The 20396-nt window shown below is 44.1% G+C and overlaps 1 long non-coding RNA gene across 6 annotated transcripts in view; it reads right to left on the reverse strand.

Moving 5' to 3' along the window:
- The window catches only part of LOC144756087 (uncharacterized), a 1092383-nt gene that overhangs the window by 506707 nt on the left and 565280 nt on the right, over window positions 1-20396 (reverse strand). The window lies entirely within an intron of this gene.

Below are 20396 nucleotides of genomic sequence, written 5' to 3' on the forward strand. Positions count from 1 at the left end.
GATATTATCTATGCCGCTGTATGTTTTAAACACCTGTAACAGTCTTTCATAAAAGGAGTGCACAGTCTCATCCCTTTCCTGCGTGGTTCTATCTATCTTGGTCCAATCAGTTTCCTTTGCAGGCACCTTTTGTTTTAGGTGCAGAATCACCTGATCATATTTTTTCATTACTTCGTCAGAGGGTGCTCCTGTGTTAGAATCCCTCGGATATTCCTCACTAGGCCAACCTATGGCAATCTTACACTCGGTCCATAGATCTACAGGAACCACGATATCAAAGAACCCATCCAAATCTTTCCACAGGCATTTTTGCACCTTTACAAACCTTTCCACCTGCCTGTACCAGTCCACAGGCTTCTCTCGTAATTTTGGGAAATCATTTGTAAAGGACACAATATCCTGTCTGGACCATGGAACATGCACGTATTTTCCACCTGGTACTTCACGCATAGGACATAACTGTTCTGGTTTATCAGCTTCTTTTAGAACGAACTGAGGAGTCACTTGTTTAGATCTAGCCTCCTCTTTCTTTTTGGCCCACCTGGCTTTCCACCTGTCCACATCTCCCCATTTCTGTGATACTGCCAATAACTCTTTGACCTGTGCCTTTTTTCCTGACATGTTCAAGTTCTCTAGATCCTTGTCTGAGAAATCTGCTCTGTACGGTTTTTGCAAAGGTTTTGATTTCGAGATATCTATTCCCATACTAGCTGCAGTGTTAGTTAGTTTTTCATGGAGTACTCTGGCATTTCGAGTAAGGCTCTTGCAGATAAACAACAGCTCTTCTTCCAAGTAGGTATTTAATCTGTCTAATCCTACATTTCCTGCCATAAGTTCTTCTATTTCTACTCTCAGTTTGTAGAGATCTAGAGGTTTCGATTAAAGAGTTTGTTTTTCTAATTCTCGACTCCATCTCTCAATTTCTTCAGGAGTTACTACCGTGACGCTCTTAGTACCTGAAGCTGATTCCATTTGAATCTCCCTCGTATTGAAAGGATTATGTCTTTTCTGCATCCCTTTTCCTGTTTCCCTAAGGGGCAGATCCATTAGCGAGACTTCAGTCTCACACTCACTTGTTAAGTCATCTACAATTAAGGGCTCTGATCTCGGTTGGGCTACAACTGGGGTAATAACTGGAGTTCTTGGACTTCCCTGTCGGTCCCCATACAATGGAACCACTGGTCCAATAGTAACCGGGATTGTTAATGACTCAGGACTTGCATTTAACTGGGAAATCTTCTGAATTATTTCAGCTCTCTGCTTATCTAGTGCCTCTCGTTCTCCGTCCTCCAATATCCTTTCGACTGAATTGTCATGTAATACTTGTGGGGTTAAAGTTGGAGCGCAACTCGGGGCAGTGGGATGTGTCTCTCTGGGTCCTTCACCATAACTAGGTCTTGGGTGCAAAGTACCTGTGCCTAGGGATCTTGGTTCCTCCTCACATAGAGGGTTTAGGAACGGCATTCCTGTACTGGATGGTCTTGCCTCACCTTCATAGGGAGATCTGGGAAAACAGTCTCTTTCGCGCGTGTATCTCGTTTCCCCACCAGCGGGTATTCTAGGATAACTATCTCTAGCATCTATGGGTCCTAGACTCTCAGTATAGGGAGGTATATGACAACTCCCTCCTACACTTGCGGATCTGGCCTCTTCCTGGGGCGGAGGTCTTCGAGAATTATCCCCTTCACTAGAAGGTCAGTGTCCTTCATTATAAGGAGGCGGACTTCTTAAAAACATGTCATCTAACAACTCATCATCCGACTCTCCAATAGGCACCCAGTGTTTGCATTTTTCTGTTCTCTTCTCTCCTGCAGGAGGACCACCCACTGGCATCATAGGAAACATTCCTTCCACAATCATATTCTGTCTCCACTGTTTCATCTTTTTGTCACGGGTCTCTTGTTTCAGTTTTGGATAAAATTTAGTCAACCCTTTATCCATCCGGGGCTTATCCCTTTCAAAAGCCTCGATCTCCCATTCCTCTAAAGCTTCGTACTGCGTTAATCTAGGTCTGGGATGTAAATCATTCATTCGGGTTCTCAAATTAAATAAAATTCTGCCATTGAATGTACCTTCTAACGGAAAAGCCAATACTCCGTCATCTTTCGTGTACTCCACCCAATTTTCCAACCATACACACGAGTGGTACCCTTTATCAAACATCATGAAAGATGCGGGAGTATTCGGTGGCGGAATGACAACACCTTCTCTGGTTCTAATCGGTTTGTCCTTTTTGAAATAATTCTTTACTTTGTTTACAAGAGATAATTTTCTCTTGTTCCCGTACATAATGTCAGTTTTATGACCTTTCCACTGATCGTTATCAAACCCTAAATGTCGCGGATCAGGTCTAGTATGCGGTCTGTACGAATGCCACATACGATTTCTGCGAGTGACTTTGTTTACAAAATCACCCCCAATCCAAGTGCGTCTCTTATTTTCGTGCGACCAATGAAATGCACGAATTCAAATAATTTCAACCAATGGGTGCGCGGCCTTTTTCGCGAGACAGTTCTCACGCTTCGGCACTCACCCCCCTTTACAATTCCAGCTCCGCTACACAACCGCGGCGTCTACCAATCCCAGCGCGGCACGGAGTGACGTCAGAGCAGCCTCGCAACTGACTCCCTCCTTCACAAGGTAACGGAAACTTTATTTCTTTCTAAAGTGCTAGTGCTTGGTTATTTAACAACGAATACACATTCGCCACTGTACTCAAGTGTCTAGACAGAGAAGATTTGTTTCACTGCAAGTAAACTCCTTCCGTCTACTTTTCACATGCTACGGATAGATCTCTTCTGCCTACCCTTCACTCAAGCATTAGGGAACCTGCTACTTCCTTAGACTCATCCACTTTTCTGGGATATATTCTAAGTCCAACGTTTCACCAGCGAACCCCTTTGCTATCACTCAAGCTCCGACGAACCTGCTACTCCTTCCCCTGTGACTCTTACTAGGTTATATCACAACAGAAGTTTTGCCAATGATCTCGTAGCTATCATTTATTCAAACATATATTCAGAAAAAACCCTGGTTAGTGCTTCCAGTTCTACCTAACCTGCACTAACCTTCCTTAAGTCAGTGACCTCAAAGCAAGTGGATTCTCTTCACCATTCGCTATTCAATTCCCCGGGGATTCCAGACAAACATTTAACGTTTTACTAACGAGTGGGTTAATACATATATCAGTACAATAATAAGAAAAACACTTCAAAACATTTCATAATTTTTCACAGCAAACATTTCACGTGAGTGATCAGGCCACGAGAAAGTTTATTTTTAGCAGCAAAAAATGTTATCATAAAATTTAGCAGCATCCAACCTATCTAGCTTAACTAGTCCTACCTAACTTTAACTAGCCCCTAACCATCCTCTGCTACCAGAAAATTACTGATAGAGATCGTGGGTCACCCGACCAACAATATCACCATATAGGTTTCGGGCCCATAGATTTCAAATCACCATATACATTAATCAGGTGACCTCATAAATCTACCATCAGCAACCCTGATTCCTTCCTATTGTATTCTAATGTACCCGACTTACCATCCACCGTTACGGGTACCTATAACCACGATAGATCAGGGAGCTAGCTGTGAAGAAAGGTAGACAAAATACAAAACCCAACTTCAAATATCTTTGATATTCATAAAATGGCCACGGACAACTGAGAAGTTTTAAAGGTTTTATCTAGAAATCTGTTTCTGAGAGCATTAGGCTTACAGTTAAAAGGCAATCGATAATCAAGATAACAAAAAGAACATAGCCATAGAGGAACAGTGTCAGGGCAACCATTTATAAGTCTATAAAAAGGTTATAACAATGCAGTCTACTAAATAGATTTAGAACTTGAATCACGAACTAGTCTCTACAGGTTGGGGAAAAAAATACTGTAAGGTAAGGATTGGAAATCCTATACATCTATAGGAGGTGGGAAAAGTGGAACACGCTATAATTCTAGTATCTTAACGCAAAATTTGATTCAGGAGAAATTTATATACTACAGTTATATTTCATAAACAATATGGAGAGAAAATGTTTTCTAAAAGGTAGGGAAACATAGGAACATGCTAAGAAAATATATACTCAATGACTTTCATAATAGGTTGCGGAAAGCATGGAAATTAACATATGCAAAGGAATGTCTTTATTTAAGCAAAGACGGAAAAATAGAAGATGCAGTGAAGAGTTTTCGCACTATATTTACCTAGAAAGGTGTGCAGACCAACCCTGGCCACTGATCAGTCAAGGACAGGAAATACCCCAAGGAAGGACAGTCATCTATAGGACAGCAGGTGCAGATTGGACACCCCAGGACAGGACAGGAAAACCAGATTAGGATCAGGACAGGACCACCAAGGCACGACCAGCACCCGCAGTTTGGAAGCAACGCCTGCGCTCCACCCTCTCTGCAGCTATCAGTCAGAACCCCGATTGGGTTAGCGAACTTCCCAGCAAAGTGCTCCGCCAGCACTTAAGGTTTAGTAAAACCTTAGAGTCTATGGTCAAATTCGGACAGAGTGCTCCGCAGCGCTCTGTAAATTCAGTCACCTATTGAGTGCGTTGGGTCAGTGACAGGTCAGCTATTCAGACAAGTCGGACAATTTCTCTAGCTGAACCTAGGCTAGATATATTGTTTTCGGGTCAGTGTACCACCCCCCAATGTTGCAAAGTGTCAGAATCCACAATTTCGATTGGTCCCAAAGTAGGCTAGGTTAACACACCAATCAGAACAGACTACTGTAAGCCTAAATTTACATTCTAGGGATCCGCCTAGCAAGATTGGGGTTCCCACGAAAAGTTTCACAGAATACAATAGAGAAATACAATTGTTACAAATGAAGAACAAATTCTGCTCCATCCTCCTAGGTCAGAGGTGGCTTTCGCAGGAGTATCTTGACTGTGGCTGCCAGCTGGCTGAGTTCCACTGCTCAAGGACATTTCTCCCTGGCTGCGTGTCATGCGCAGAAGGGACCGTCAAAATGGTTCTCGTCACAGTCAGACCCCCCAGTTATCGTGGTACATGAAAAGTAAGCGAAAACAAATTAAAACATAGAAATAAATGAATATACTACATATCATAATTGTGTACTTATGGTTTATCACTATAAAAATATACTATGCGGTTTTATATTAGTGCAATACACAATAACACGAGAGCATCTGCACGAGCTTCACCACGTTAATACATAAGCAGCTATCTTGTGGCTATTACGCATGCGCACCCTTTCCCTCCAGAATTACAACTACGTCACGTCACGTGAGTGTGACTAACGCATGCGCAGAAGCAAAATTCCAAAGCAGCGGCCATTTTTAGAAACGAGAGTTATTAGTTTTAGTAAGACACATAGGCAAGCATCACTAAGATACACGCACATTCAAAAATAAAGGGAAATTAGTACAACATACAAATTTTGTTACCGGGTTATGACAGATTCGAGGTTCATGACTCAAGCAAGTTGCGTAATATGCAAATTCTTGCTCTATCAGTATTGTCTGTGAGCACCTGCACCAGCCTCGCTTAGATGGACGGAGGCTTTCAATGCCAAGCGGATGGCCCCGAGCTCCAGAAGGGACATGTGGAGCCAGGACTCCACTGGAGACCAGAGGCTTCTGATCTCCATGACTCCCAGATGGCCACTCCAATCCAGAAGTGATGCATTGGTCACCACTGTCAGCTCTGGGTCAATAAAAAATATTAATTATAATAAAGAAAAAAAGAAGCAACACAAAACCTCTGGTGTCTAATGAACCACCAGACATGCCCATCATGAGATAGACAAAAACGCTATTTCCTTTATAGAGGATGAACCCGTATATACATGAGATGTGTCAAATCTTTCGGTGATCTACAAAGAGAAACAGGACTGCAGATTGACTCTGATGAGACAGACCCTCCTCAAAGACTAAGTAATGATTGGACCAAGGAAGTGGATGAGAAGGTAAATGCTGTTTCTTGTCACTTGGATACCACTTTTTCTAACATTTATCGTGCAAAATGCTGAAACAATTACTATGAAAGAAGGGTGTAGGTGACAGGAAGGCCGCTGCTAGATAGAGGGATACTAATGTATAGGGCTTCAGACCGGGGTGCTAGACCTTTAGACCGTGTAACCTGACTTCGGGAATACACGACTACACTACATGTTGCTTCAATAGCCGGGCATTGTCCTTTGCTGAAGTGGGCGAAGGGGAGGGGTGGATTCATGAGCTGGCTTTGTACCAGACTGGAGGTAGTGCCACAGCTTCAAGGGGTCGGGTCTTCTTGGCTGGGGAGGGGTAAAAGGAGGAGCACCGCTTCCTGAACCAGGCTTTGTCCATGACCGGGAAGGGGGAGGGGATCTAGCTTCTGGAGCCAGACCTTGTCCTGGAGAGTGATCGGGCTTCCCCCTGGTTGGGGGAGGGGTACGGAGTGTGCATGAGAGGAAATGATGCTCACACGGCAATCCAACGCACAAAGTGTAGCAGAAAGTGGCCGAAAACAATCCCCTTTAAGTATTTTGAGAACCACTGTATTTTTTTCTGCGGCAACAATGCCGGAGTTCAACAAACTCCGCTGGCTTATTGGCTCATAGCAAAAAACACGACGTTTTTTGTAGTTTTTGTTATATAGCGTAAACTCGAACCGAAGGTTGAAACGCTTTACACAAGCACCGATTACATTACACAAGGACAAGTTCAATTTTCTTTTAAGGGATAGGAAGATTGGGGTAGTTGCCGGGAATAACAGGATGCCGAACCTTTGCCTGCCGAGACTCGAACCTGGCTCTCCGGTTCTAAAGTCGGCATCTCTGGATGTAACGCCACTGTCTCCACGTGCACACAACTCTGCCATGATAGAATGTGGACAACGTACGCCTTACCCTTCGAATGCATTGAACAAAACTGTGTCAATAAGTGAAAAAAAACACATGATTATAGATCCATTCGGAAGTAAGTTCTGGTCATTGTAAGCAGTATGCAGAATGTGTGTGTACCTGCATCATATTGAGAAGAACAAGAGAACCACAAATGCTGTAGATGAGAAAATTGATTCTCTTTGAAATGAATACTTCTGCAGCCATTTGGACAGTATTGAATAAATCACTATTAGACAAAACTGCGGTATAACTCTGGGGCTACATCTCTGAGCGCAACAGGGAGCGAGAGTGATATTGAGAGAACTATTAAAGTGAAATCAGAACGGCCATTTACATTTCAACTTTACCCCATAATTATTTATACGCTACAAGAGTCCCTGTCCGGGGAATTTACCAAAGACTCAAGACCCAGGCTGGAGCCCCCAGTGGGGGTGGACATTTCAGGATACTATTTATGTCGCGATCCTGGGACCGTTTAAACAGCAGACATTAAGCCCTACTGTATTCATGTGCAACCACTTACCGTGTAGCAAGCACTTAATCTCACTGGGGGCCAAGATTCCGGTATACACAGGCATGCATCTGTAAAGAATGGGGTAGCAATCAGAATACTTACGGCTACGGGCAGACGTCCTCGAGGAACACTAAAGGTCTGTTAGATGTGCAACTGTAAACCGATTTACTACAAGGTACTTTTCTCACCGCTCGGCTCAAGCACACGAAATGCAACTATTATATCCTAAACATGCTGTAGATAAACTGCTTCCTCGCATGCTCTGTTACTACTAGTGCGCCTTTGTGAATCGCACATTCGTTGTATTTTGACCGTCTTTGTTCGACGGGCCGCTCAGGCCTGTCTTTTCTAGCTAGCACGGGAAGATTACAGAGATAGAACATCAAGAACACAAATGTCAGCGGGGGCCACTAGAAAATGGAACGGCGACGGCGTAAAGAAAACGGCATTACATTCACAGGGAACTGGAAACTGCATTAGTTTTCATATATTAGTGATAATGACCCGAGCCACTCTGTTCCACTTCTCTACAGAAATACCCAGTTGATTCTACCAACAGAACCGCGGTGTAATTTCTGTTACGGTTTATCGCATACCCCCACGTAATTATGGACAAAAGGCTCACTTTAACTGTGGCTATTTTTCCTGGTTTTCATTCAAATGTATTTTAACGTTCTAATGTTAAGAACTTGTGTATACTAACGTTCTAATGTGAAGATCTGGCGTATACTTACGTTCATATTAAGAATTGGCGTATACTAACGTTGTAAGGTTAAGAACTGGCGTATACTAACGTTCTAATGTTAAGATATGGCGTATACTTATGTTCATGTTAAGACCTGACGCATACTGTTTTATTTTATTTTAAAAGTTTTATATAGCGCTAGCTTGACCCCTGGGTATCAGAGCGCGTTACATACACACAGTTAAGACATTCTAAGGTTAAGAACTGGCGTATACTGACGTTCTAGTGTTAAGAACTGGCATGTTCTAATGTTAAGAACTGGCGTATACTAACGTTCGAGGGTTAAGAACTGGCGTATACTTACGTTCATGTTAAGAAGTGGTATATACTAACGTTCTAAGATGAAGAATTGGCGTGTACTAACGTTCTATGTTAAGAACTGGCGTATACTAACGTCCTAAGGTTAAGAATTGGCGAATACTAACGTTCTATGTGAAGAACTGACGTATACTAACGTTCTAAGGTTAAGAATTGGCGTATACTAACGTTCGAGGGTTAAGAACTGGCGTATACTTACGTTCATGTTAAGAAGTGGTATATACTAACGTCCTAAGGTGACGAATTGGCGTATTCTAACGTTCTATGTTAAGAACTGGCGTATACTTATGTTCATGTTAAGAATTGGCGAATACTAACGTTCTATGTTAAGAACTGGCGTATACTAACGTTCTAAGGTTAAGAATTGGCGTATACTGACGTTCTATGTTAAGAACTGGCGTATACTAACGTTCTAAGGCTAAGAATTGGCGTATACCGACGTTCTATGTTAAGAACTGGCGTATACTAACGTTCTAAGGTTAAAAACTGGCCGAGGGACTTTCCGACTTCATCTTGCTAAACTTTTCAGGGCAGTTCTAACAATTTGGAGTGGACTACACTGCGCCAAACCATGAACACAATACCAAGCATCTCGTTTTAGAGGGCAATATTTAAGCAATCCTGTCCTATTGTACAGTGTCCTATTTAGGAAGTGATTGTAACATTTTGGCTGTTAGGGAGGCGAACGTTGTTTAAAGGGCCGGGTTTCCCTTAAAGTGGCAGCCTGCAGGCTGCATGGGGCGCAGATCCGGTTACACGTTGCTTTTCTTCTGGTGAGGGAAAAAGTGGGGGCGGGGTGAGATGGGGGAGGGGTGACTGCTGCCGCTTATGGGCGAAGCTTTCTTATGTCGGTGTACAGTCCACTGCAACTTCGATGTCGGGTATTTATTAACCCTTCAATTAATGTAGGTGTACCTAGAACACATGTAACACCACAAAGTTAAAATGATTCACATTTCAGTCACTTTAAGTCTAGGTACCTAATGAAAAAGCTTCCAGCAATGCCGTAAAGGAGGCAGAGCCGAAATTCACAAAGGCTGTTGCGGGCTCCACCGTTGAGACTTTGCTGCTTCCGGATTTACTTGCGGAGAAATGCCAAAGTGTGTTTTTCTGGTAACTGGCTACTTCTGCAATAACAAGACTATGGAGGGGAAAGGAATTTAGAGAAGACTCGAAGGTCTAGCATCTACCCATAAATCTGCCCCTCCTATTCTCATAGGCTTCTGCACCTACACTTTAACCATCGCTCAGTTAGAGTTTCCCCCCCGCGCATCCACTCCATCCATATATTTATTTATGTTTTACAAACAATACTCCCAATCATCAAGTTCAGAATGCCGTGGACACATGGCATTATCAGAAAACTGGCAGACAATGCACATGCACCCACAACTCACCTAATCGGGTCGCTTTGCAGGCTAAAATTGCCGGGCAGCGGATATACAGCGCACTACTAACAATGTATTTTTTAACAATCAAACAAACAAGTTGCGCGAATCTCAGCTAAAGCCTTCTTAAAGATAGACAAAGGCGATGACAAACTATGATGCCTTCAGTTGGAAAATCACAGCTCGAAATTTATGAAGGCACATTCCAGGGCAAAGGAAGCGGAAATGTGGGATTCATACACAAGGGCTGTGGGCACAACATTTTGTCATTTTTTTACTTAAATAGGGTGGTTGATATGTACGGAGCAAATATTTTCATCAGCCTCCCAAAGATGGACACGACCAGTGTAACCACTCCCTGCACACAAAAAGTAACAGCGATTTGTCATAAAAGAATATATTACATTTTAAAACATTGTGACTGTCATATCCCTGCGGTAAAAAAAACTCCTGCAGTTCTGGACTAGGGTATCATTGTTTTTTTCGCTGCCGCATGCATCGTATGTATGTATGCCTTGTAGATCTGAATCAACTTGTTCTGAAAAAAAAAACCCCAGGACATGGCACACTCTTGGCAGCGATTTGTTTGTTCTTAAATAATATGTAAACATCACCCCACGGTTGCCTTCTCCTATGTTTAATGCCCACTGTGTCTTGGAAAGCTGGTTCACTAAAGGCCAAAACGCGCTTCTGACACATGCACACACAATTTCGAACACACCTGCCCGAGTCACAGCTGTAAAATGTATGTGCGTGTATAGTACATTGTAAGATTCATTCTCGCGTTCATAACTCTGCACATATTAATAGTAGAATTATGTAGCAGGTACTAGTGCGATTGATGAATTAGTGATTTATTTTGGCTTCTTCAGCTTTTCATGCCGCCTCCCTCCTAAACATCTAACGGTGATTAGGTTTTCTTTGCGCACTACGCACATGTCCGTAAACTGCCCATCAAAATTATAACAAAGATTCACAATTTCTATTGTTCGAGAATATGGCCCCCGTGACCTATTTTGAGTGGTTGGGGGGCCCGATGGGTAACTGGATTTACTCGAGTGACCCATTGAGTAGCCACTTTCACTATGCTCGCTGTAGCTCCTCACAATGGAAGGGTGTCAGCTGCAGCAGGGATTGCTGCACGGTTACAGATTCACTTAGTTCCATTGTTTGTCAGCCTGAATTCGACATCTTTTGTTAACTTTCCTGTTTTTTCCCCCTAGCATATTGCTGATCCAAACAGAGGCGAAGCCGAAGAGGAGGCACAGGAATGTGGCTCTCCAGATAATCGGAGCATTATCGCCGAGCTGACACGTCTAGTGGGAACCAGGGCTTGGCAGTTAAAAAGAAGGTTCTGCAACACCGCACGCAAAGCTCAAACTGAAGCGAACTTGCAACACCTTGTGTAACACCCCCCCACACACAGATTACAAATGCGCATGCAATCCTTACATTCAAGGATCCTACTACCATTGTTCAGTCGAAACAACTGGGCCCACAACACGGCATACAACACAGGGATCCTCAATACTGCATGCAACCCCAACACAAATGAATCCTACAATAGTGCGTGCAACCCCCACATGCAGGGCACAAGTCCTAAAAAAAGAAGTGGGGGGACTCTCCAAGGTAGGCGTGGTCACAGGAAGTGACATCACGACAGGAAGTGACATCACGACAGGAAGTGACATCACAACAGGAAGTGGCATCACAGCAGGAAGTGACATCACATGTAAGGCAGATCTATCATTTGCATATAATGCAAGATTTAACAATTGAAGCTGCTTGGTACTTAAGCCTGTGACTTAAGGTCCCTGCATGGAGGAATTAGCAGCCCAAATGTGGATGAAGTTTGGCGAAGGTGACATGAACACATTTTCAAAACGCTACAGGAAAGTTTGACTGCAAGATTTAGTATACATTACAGGTTCCCAGAGAGGCTGCTTCCCACACTCGATAATGACTATTACACACAGTAGGGCTCCATATTCACGTTATTCTATTGATGAGTGTTATATGTTATCTCCCCACCTATTGTAAACTAGCGACTCTGTATTAAATAGTTTTGTCCCAGCTGCCTCTCTCTAGCTGTGGCTAGATTTATTTATTTTATTTATAAAGTTTTATATAGCGCGAACTTGATCCCGAAGGATATCAGAACGCTTTACAATTTGCAGCAAAGGTAACAAATCAGAACATTAGTCTAACATTGGGAATCTTGGCTGAAGACAATGGAGCTGCCGGGGCATTAGCTTGGGTCAATGCCTAAATTTTAGATATATTAACTGGCCATTGTATTTATTTTAGCAGATTTATTTATTTCTATTTATTTTAGGAAATGTATTTAGTTTTGGTATATTTTAGTTTGACTTATTTGCCTTAATTTACTTCAGTGCAACAAAATATAAACATTGCTTTACTTTGTATTAATACTGTTTATTTTTGTGATAGTTCCTAAAAAAAGGGCCGATTATGACTCATGCATTGTAATGGTTGTTTCCCCCTTTACAGAGACTACTTACTATAAAATCGGGGTGGGCCTAGCTCATGATGTCATTTTGTGGGGACCCCTTGAAGAAAGCGGGCAGAACCTTTGCAAAACTTTGTGCCCCCCTATCCAGTAGTGCAATTATCCAAACACTGACAGGATTGAGCCTAAATTAAAAATATACTGACATACGTAATGCCAAGTCAGACGTCATCATGGAGTCATGTTTAAATGAACAATCCAGCACCATCCTACACCTCCCCATTCCACAAAATTATACAATTCAGACCAACAACACAAACTAGAAGGGGGCGTTGCTGTCATCATTAAACATTCCATGTGGAAACAGCGACACACGGAAGAACACACAAGGGTACACCATCATACTACTTACATTTTGTAGCCTGGTGTCAATTGTTCAATGCAGGGCGTAATTTGTGCCAGTGCTTAGCGCCGGCACTTAATTGGCAGGGCCGGGTCTAGTGGGACTCTGATTCTACACGCACGAGGCGCACAGTGCATGTAAAATGTTTTCATTTAACTTACAGCACACTTGCTAGTACTAATACTTAATTAACTCCTCAAGTCTCGTGCAGCCGCATCGCATTGTGTTTAGTTTTTCACATCTCAGTTTACCCTTAATTGTTCACGATCACTTGAATAATGAAATATTCTGAGTGGGAGAGCTCTTTGGCAGCACTCTGCCAGGTTTCTCTCTCGTCACTCTCATGCTGCTGTGTTAAAGAGCCTTGGTTCTACCGCACAAAGAATTAGGGTGACCAACTGGCATTGGTGCAAATTCAGGACGGTGAGTGTAAAAATTCAGGACAAAGGGTCAAAATTCAGGACACAAATTCAGGACAGGAGGTCAAAATTCAGGACAAAACTTTAGGACAATAGGTACGTTTTACAGACACATCAGAGGTTGTGCAATAGTATATAAGTAAGCCCAGCCATTTCCAAAAGTATTCAACCATTTGCAAACCTATCCATCATGTATCCTTCCATCTATCATTTCACTCATCCATCCCTTCATCCATCCCCTCATCCATCCTTTCACTCATCCTCCATTATCCATCCACCCTTTCACCCTATCCATCTGTACACTTATCCATCCACTCTTCATCCCATCCATCCATTCACTCATCCATTCAGCCATTTACCCTTTCACCAATCCAGCCATCCTTTCACTTACTAATCCTTCCACCCATCCACTCTTTTAGTCATCCATCCATCCTCCCTTTCTCTCTCCATCGACCCTTTCACTTAGCCTTCCTTCCTTCCATCCATCCATCCACCCACCCATCCATCCATCTACTCATCCACTCATGAATCCATCCATTGCCCCTATCACTCATCCATCTATCATTTCACTCCTTCACACATCAATTCATCCTTTTGTCCATCTACTCTCCCTTTCACTCACTCATCCATACTTACACCCACCCTTTCACTCATATGTCCATTCATTCACCCTTGCACTTATCAATCCATCCATCCATCAATTCACACATCCACCTACCCCCCATCATCCACCCACCATCCACACACCCACTCATCCATCCTTTCACCCACCCACCATCCAATCCACTGATCCATCCTTTCACCCATCCACCATCCACCCACCCACTCATCCATCCATCCTTTCACCCACCCACTCATCATCCATCCATCCATCCTTTCACCCACCCACTCATCATCCATCCATCCATCCTTTCACCCACCCACGTATCCATCCATCCATCCCTTCACCCACTCTCCATCCATCCATCCTTTCACCCACCCATCCATCCATCCCTTCACCCACTCTCCATCCATCCATCCTTTCACACACCCATCATCCATCCATCCATCCATCCGTCCTTCCCCTCATCATCCATCCATCCATCCCCTCATCATCCATCCATCCTTCCCCTCATCATCCGTCCATCCTTTTCCCTCATCATCCATCCATCCTTTTCCCTCATCATCCATCCTTCCCCTCATCATCCATCCATCCTTTTCCCTCATCATCTATCCATCCATCCATCTGTCCTTCCCCCTCATCATCCATCCATCCTTCCCCTCATCATCCATCCATCCTTTTCCCTCATCACCCATCCATCCTTTCCCCTCATCATCCATCCATCCATCCTTCCCCTCATCATCCATCCATCCTTCCCCTCATCATCCATCCATCCTTCCCCTCATCATCCATCCATCCTTTCACCCACCCCCTCATCATCCATCCATTCCCTCATCATCAATCCATCCATCCCCTCATCATCCATCCATCCACCCTTCCCCTCATCATCCATCCTTTCACCCACCCCATCATCCATCCATCCATCCTTCCCCTCATCATCCATCCATATATCCATCCTTCCCCTCATCATCCATCCATCCATCCATCCACCCTTCCCCTCATCATCCATCCTTTCCCGTCATCCATCCATCCTTCCCCTCATCCATCCTTCCTTTCATCCATCCTTCCCCTCACCCATCCATCCATCCTTCCCCTCATCATCCATCCTTTCCCGTCATCCATCCATCCATCCCCTCATCCATCCTTCCTGTCATCCATCCATCCTTTCCCCTCACCCATCCTTCCATCCCATCCATTTATCCTGCCCTTCATCCATCCATCCTTCCCCTTACCCATCCATCCATCCCATCCATTTATCCTGCCCCTCATCCATCCATCCTTCCCCTCCATCCATCCATCCATCCATCTCCTCATCCATCATCCTTCCCCTCACCCATCCATCCATCCCATCCATTTATCCTGCCCCTCATCCATCCATCCTTCATCCTTCCCTTCATCCATCCTTCCTTTCATCCATCCTTCCCCTCACCCATCCACCCATCCCATCCATCTATCCTGCCCTTCATCCATCCATCCTTCCCCTCCATCCATCCATCCATCCTTCCCCCTCATCCATTTATCCTTCCCCTCATCCATTTATCCTTCCCCTCATCCATCCTTCCCCTCCATCCCTCATCCTTCCCCTCATCCATCTTTCCCCTCATCAATCATCCAGCTACCCTTCCACCCATACATCCAGCTATTTACATTTTCTCTCCATCCTTCCCCTCACTCATCAATCCATCTATCCTCTCTCATTATCCATTTATTCAATCTTTCATTCATCCATTCACCCTTTCACTAATTCATCCAGCCATTCACACATCCCTTCACTTACTCACTCGCCCACCTTTCCATATTAATTTGAGCTGAGCCCTTTTGAGAAGAGGCCCATCAAGAACTTCACCCTCGCTGCAGGGGCCGTTCCAGGACTGGGACAGAAGCCACCCAGGGCGGAGACAGGATCCACCACAGGGGGGGACAAGAGCCATCACAGGCGGGGGTGGACTGGAGCCACAACATGCGGGACAGGAGCCATCACAGGCGGGGGTGGACTGGAGCCACAACATGGGGGACAGGAGCCATCACAGGCGGGGGTGGACTGGAGCCACAACATGGGGGGACAGGAGCCATCACAGGCGGGGGTGGACTGGAGCCACAACATGGGGGGACAGGAGCATCACTGAGGGGAGGGCAGGAGCCATCACAGGAGAGGGAACAGGATCCACCAGGGTGGGCATGCAGTATTCTAGTATCATCTTGGGCTTCTCGCTCCCTCCTGCACAAGACAACGAGAAGACAGGCTCTATGTCCAAAATGCCATCCCCCACTGTGATGTACAGTACTTACAGGAGATACTCTAAGAGAACTGATTGAACTGATTGTCCTCCATACTTTGTTCATCAGTGTGGGTGCGATTGTGCCATTTCTTTATTGTATTACATTATGCATGTTTGAAGAACCGAGGTTTGCTTACAAATTAGGGACAGTAATTAAGCTCGGTGAAGAGAAGCAGGTGCTGCCTCGGTGTAATCAGGGGTGTAATCTGGCCGAGTCTAGGATGTTTGGGGCCCTGGGTAGAAATGGATGTGTGAGCCCCCCTCTAAATAGCAGATACAAGACGCATTCAGGGCTGTTTGCATGCGAATGGATGCCCTGCTCCTGAACCTGCAGCACCTCCCTCTGTCACCTTCACGCACCTCTTAACAGCTCATCAAGGGCTGGAGGTGTGAGGGCTGCCATCCCGCTGTGCCTCTACAGTGCTGCTGCTGCTGGGGGTCGGAGCTTTCATACAGCCTCGGAGTCAAGAAGGGAGGTGGGGGCAAGCTGTGCCCGGTTCAAATTACGGAAATGCTTTATTTACTTTGTGCGCGCCGCGCTCCCGTTTTTTTAATGGTGGACGCGGTTTTGATTTAGCAGGGTGGACGGCGTCCACCCTGAAAAACCCTCGGAAATAAGTGGGGGGATGCCGTCCACCCGCGTGGTACCCCGACTCGTGCCCTGCCCACATGAATCTTGGGCAACTCACTCTCTAAACCAGTCAGTGCTCACCAAGAGGTCCCTCAAGTTTCAATCTTCTCCCCAACCCTCTTTAACCTCTACTTAGAACCTATTTGTGTGATTCTCAGAAACTCTGGGATTCTCTTTAACCTCTATGGCTTTGACACCGACATATACTTGAAAATCTCTTCCCCGGAAGACATTGCTCTGCTTTCAAATACTTTCTTAAAACCACTTGGATGCTAAGGTACCGGATATTCTCCCATGTAATTTCCATTGAAATCAATGGAAACTCCATGACGAGTTACCCTTGTCATTAGCATCCAAGTGGTTAAAGATTCAAAACTGAATGTCCAACCATCATTTAAAACTTAACCCAACAAAAACAGAACTTCTTTTGATCTCCCCTCCAAAAGCAAAAAACACCACTACTAGAATGGATGGCTAACCATCCTGCCCTGGAGGGCTGCCCCAACATTTTCCAGTGTGCCAGATCACTTTGCATCACCCTTGACAATCATCTCAATCTTCACAGACAGCATCACCCTTGACAATCATCTCAATCTTCACAGACAGCATCACCATTGACAATCATCTCCATCTTCCCAGACAGCCATGGCCAACAGCGCACCACTCTAAATGTGGCCGCTTTGGGTCATCAGACAATTGATTGCAGAACTAGACCTCACATTAGTGGTGCAGTCACTTATGCTCTCTAGACTAGTTTATGAAATTGCCCTCCTCTCAGGCAATTGCAAAGTTCACCTAGGCCCTTTGAGGGCAACACTACATGCTGCAGCATGCTTCGTTCCAGGTCACAAGAAATTTGACCACATTTCCTAGCTCTGCTAACCCTCCACTGGCTTCCCATTCAAGTGTGGGCCGAATTCAAAATCGCTTGTATTACCCACAGAGCTCTACACTCCTCCTCAACCTCCTATCTAAACAAGAAACTGAAAACCTCCTGAGCAAATAAGGGCTACCCAAATGCCCAATCCCTGCTACTGGAACCCCCCCAACCTTCAGTTGAGAATGATACATGAACCAGTCTTTGTCTGGAAGTGCCCCTAGAATCTAGAACTCTCTGCCTGCCATGTAACCACCTGCCTAGTAACCTTCAATAAAGGACCTCAAACTCCTCCTTTTTTTACAGATATCTTGGTTAATTCACCTTCAACCAGTCTTAAGTACTCTCTCTGATTGTTATCAGACCTGCCCTCACCATATGACCACACCATCTAAATCAATGCTTAAACTGTGCATTTCCTCTGCCAAATTGCTGTCACTGTTTTTGTGATTACTCCAGCACACACCCACTTAATTGTTTGAGTTTAACTACAATTAATATAACCTGCTGTAACCCCTATTTCCTGCTTGTTGTAAAGCGCTTTGAAGCCTTCAAGCCATGTCTGCACAATAAAAAATTGCTCACAAAAAAAATCCTAGAACAGTGCAAGCAACATCCAGTAATAATGCATGCAGTTCCCACTTACAAGGGTCCACCACATCCTTATTTAGTCTCCATTCCGGAATCTATAGTATTGCATACAACACACATACATAGATTCAAAATAACGTATGCAACTCCCATATAAAAATCTGTCAACACTAAGTGTAACCTTCACCATGGATGCACAATACCACTTGTAATATACACACACATCCTACATCATGTGCTACTGTCACATGCAGAGATACTACAGAAATGCTTTCAATCCTCAAACAGAAGGATCCACAATATTGCACGCAATCCACACCACATGCAATCCCAACATTGAGGGCTCTACAACACTATGTGACAATGCATGTTATTATTGCATACAAGCCTACAACATGGCATGCAGTCTCTATACACATTCAAGTAACCCATAACAAAAGGTGTAACTTCACAAGTAATCAGCACAAATGGGGATCTATAATACAAAATGCAACGGAAGGTAGTCGTGGGTTTCTAGCAATAGTGCATGGAAACAGCAAACACTGAGATCCAGCATTTACATGTAGGATGCATCATACAACATGTAGGATGCATCATACAAAATGGGCCTTGCAACAATGTATTAATTCCCCACTACTAAACTATTTGCAATCAGCACACATAGATGCTCACAAAACTGTATGCGATCAGCTCACGCTGGGTTCACAATATTGTGTACAGTCAACAAAAACACATCTTGTAATGCTAAGTACAAACATCACACTGGGGGTCCAGCAACTTACTCAATCAACCCTCATGGATAAGTATGTATGTAAATGCATCTTTGTGTAAAACTTTGTGTGAACTCCTTGGAACCTGCACATTTTGTAACATGCTGCAAATTAGTCAATTTGGGAGTATTCTGTAAACTCTGTAATAGTTGCACACCTGGCAACTTCTTGTAATCTCTGTAAGTACTGAAACTATTTTATCACTTTAATTACTTATGCATTGTATACTGAATACACTACCTGTCTTCACTCTACCAGCTGCCTCTATTACCTTCTAAATGCTTGTTCATGCTGTTTGTGATTTACAGTACAGTTATCCACTGATTTATGTAGAGAATCAGTGCTACCCATGGCTAAAGCCAAGCTGTATAAACATTTAAAATAAGAATAAAAATACAGAGTGCCAGGTAACAGTTTGTACAATCAGAAACTCTGGGCCCTGCAGTACAGCTCTAAATTGGCTCTCTGGGATTTGGAACACCCTGTGTATTTCCCAGACAGAGATACTACAACACCATGTATTAATCACACACTAGAACCTCACCGTACTGCATTCAGTTACACATAGCATCCTGAACACATGGGAATCTGACTGCAACACAGCATGCAATGAGCAACAAAAAAAACGGTGATCCTGCAATTAAGCATGCAATCCCTCCCACACACACGGAAATTCTGCAAAACCTCATGCAATCAATATCTGCATGTAATCCACATACAGGAATCGTGCAACACTCCATGTAATCTGCACACGTAAGGATCCTGAATCACCCTATGCAATGCCCTCAAATAGGGATCCCGAAACACAAGGCAATCAGCACACACAAGAATCGCCAAATACTGTATATAATCAGTACACATGAGGATCGTGCAATATCGAGCATGATCTGCACATTTGGGAATCCTGCAGTGATATGTTCAATTCTGAGAGCTCCAGCAACAAACATCACAGCGGAAAAACACATGAATCTCTAATATCACAAGTAACCAATGCACACATGAACACGAAGACACGATATTTTACACCACTGAGTGCATTAGGCACATCAAAGGCCCATAATACAGGTTGCCTGCAACCACGTTTTGACATCTTAAATATTGGTATCTAATTAGCACAGTCCAGAGCCCATTGGGATTCTACAATACAGCAGGTGCTCCTACAACAGTCTACAAAACGACCTGCTATCAGCACAGTGATCTTACAGATGTGGACATAACCCCATCAGTATTAAAGTCCGCACACGGGGGTCCTACAGTGAAGCATGCGACCAAGACACACGGGGATCCAAAATAACACAATAATGTAGTGATATCACGATACGGGTACAATTCATGCAGAAACGAGGCCACGCCATAACACTGGGTGCACTTGATAGGGCCTCAATGCTAAGTATACAACCACCACACTCCTTCCTTGTGACCTGCAATACTGATTCCAATTAGCACTTCAAAGGTCCCGCGATAACAAGTGTTAACAGTACACGGTCCATGACCCACAAAGTTCAGTGAGCATATAAAAGCCCAAAATAC

Source organism: Lissotriton helveticus, chromosome 5_1 (genome assembly GCF_964261635.1).
Source record: "Lissotriton helveticus chromosome 5_1, aLisHel1.1, whole genome shotgun sequence".
NCBI classification, from domain to species: domain Eukaryota; kingdom Metazoa; phylum Chordata; class Amphibia; order Caudata; family Salamandridae; genus Lissotriton; species Lissotriton helveticus.